This window comes from Berghia stephanieae, chromosome 6 (genome assembly GCF_034508935.2).
Source record: "Berghia stephanieae isolate SIO BIC M18660-M18661 chromosome 6, UCSD_Bste_1.3, whole genome shotgun sequence".
NCBI lineage: Eukaryota > Metazoa > Mollusca > Gastropoda > Nudibranchia > Aeolidiidae > Berghia > Berghia stephanieae.
Window position 1 is genome coordinate 61,027,921 of NC_088365.1, and position 2,068 is coordinate 61,029,988.

At 32.3% G+C, this 2,068-nt stretch overlaps 1 protein-coding gene across 4 annotated transcripts in view; it reads right to left on the reverse strand.

The window, feature by feature from the left end:
- The window catches only part of LOC144975408 (protein rolling stone-like), a 44,452-nt gene extending 43,103 nt beyond the window's left edge, over window positions 1-1,349 (reverse strand). For 2 of the 4 annotated variants that reach the window (XM_078919444.1, XM_078919441.1), the window contains exon 1: window positions 982-1,051. The gene's annotated coding sequence lies outside the window, so the exon portion shown is untranslated. Of the gene's footprint in view, window positions 1-981 lie in introns of all 4 variants that reach the window. The other 2 variants (XM_078919440.1, XM_078919443.1) reach the window with 2 other exon arrangements.
- Between the last annotated feature and the right edge of the window lie 719 nt (window positions 1,350-2,068).

Genomic DNA, 2,068 nt, shown 5'->3' on the forward strand with positions numbered 1-2,068 from the left:
GGAAAAGGCTCTTAACTCACATTGTCCCACCGTACTCAGGTGTAAAATGAGTACCTGGCTGTTAAAGCGTTGTCCTGTTGGAAAAAAATATAATATCGCCTAACAGGCGTCATGTCTCGTTCCACGTGTTATATATGTGTTGCTGTTGGTCATGGATCCTTTGTAAAGCGCCTTGAGCACATTTAGTGGATATTGCGCTATATAAAAGCTCAAGTTTTTATTACGGTTTGCTGTCAAGAATAAGCAAGCCATGTTTGACACGTAAAGACACTAAAACAGACCATACAGACATTTGACCTGCCCCGAAAAACTGCTCAGTGAACCGCATGATCTAACTTTATGTATGTATTTTTATCTATAGTACTATTACTATGTCACAAAATGTGATTAATGCTATGCGTTTAGGCAAAATACTCACAACATCCACCAGTCGGGTATAACATTTCAACAAGGACCAAAAAAAATGGTTGTGTAACCTTGAACGTGTATAGTCAATTATATAGATTGATAAGATTTAGTGAGAACTAATCACCATCATGGCTATTACATCGTAGTGAATGGGCTGATTTTCCTATGTCTAGTTACGGCAAGGAGAGGGTTAGGACGACAGACTCTCAGATAAAGTAGGAATTTAGATCATGTATATGACATTATATATATATATATATATATATAATATATATATATATATATAATAGTATAATCATGATGCCTGTATTGTTATAATACTTATTTCTAATGATGATGATACGATCAAAATTATGATAATAATAATTATACTGGTATTAATGATAATAATAATAATAATTATAATAATAATAATAATAATAATAATAATAATAATAATAAAAATAATAATAATAATAAATAATAATAATAATAATAATAATAATATAATAATAATAATAATAATAATAATAATAATAATAACATGTATAAACAACAATATATAACTACAAAATGATCTGTAAAACAGAATACCTGAGTCTCAGAGTATTAAAAAGTACAAGAAAAAAAAAAAACACACTCACCGAACTTTGGCCACTGAAATGGGAAATTTCCCTTATCCGCTGCTTGTATAATAATATATTATGAACAATTTCAATAGGTAAACTATTCTCTGATTCATATCCAGCCAGAACAAACGCTACACTTTTTTTTTTAACATAGGCTATTCAGTTTGGTAACCTGTGTCGAAAAATATAACCACATTAAATTATAAATACAGAAATAAACTGTTGTTTTGTATGTCACAAGTACAGCAAACCTCCACCCACCACCACCCGCTTGCAACGGTCGGATGAACTCATTCAATGCAATCCTCACTCCTCGTCGCAACGCACTGTCACAAAACAGCCAAGTTATAGAACAGACGACTTTGTCCTACAAAGACGTAACACGATTTATTTTTGTATTTTTCATTTTGGCCAGAAAACTCATATGACATCAAATTATTATATGGGTGGGTTGATTAAGAATTTTTTTTTCTAAACTGGTCGAAAGTCTCAAACCTGAGACTGACTACTTCAATAATAAGTATAATAAGTCAGTTCTGAAATTTTTGATAAGTCGAGGGCTATCTTAATCAATCTTACGGAATTTTCTGGCCAAATTAAAAGAAAAAAAATGACAAATATGATTTTGGCGGAGTACTACTAAGTACAACACATCATTGTTGACACTTTAACTCGTTAACTGCCGTGATCTGGAAAGCCCTTAGGTTGCAGGTTTGAGAGGTTTTTGCAAAGACGGGGGCCAGTTGAATAAATGGATATAGATAGAACGAAGATGACGTCACTCAGGTTTTTGTTATTATTTTTTTGCCATCTACGTTTATGAGTAATTCTCACTTAACTGTATTATCCATACTAAAAGTTCATGGTTACACAATCATGTGATTGATGACTTGTTTAGACGAAAACCTGAATAATATATCTAGATCGCCCCCATTATGGGCTTGTTTTATCATCATTGTTGTAATGGGCAGTTTTTTCCCCACTGGTTTGGGGAAGTATTTACATTACAACAATGGGCCAATAACAATTCGCACTATCAGACCTGACAATAA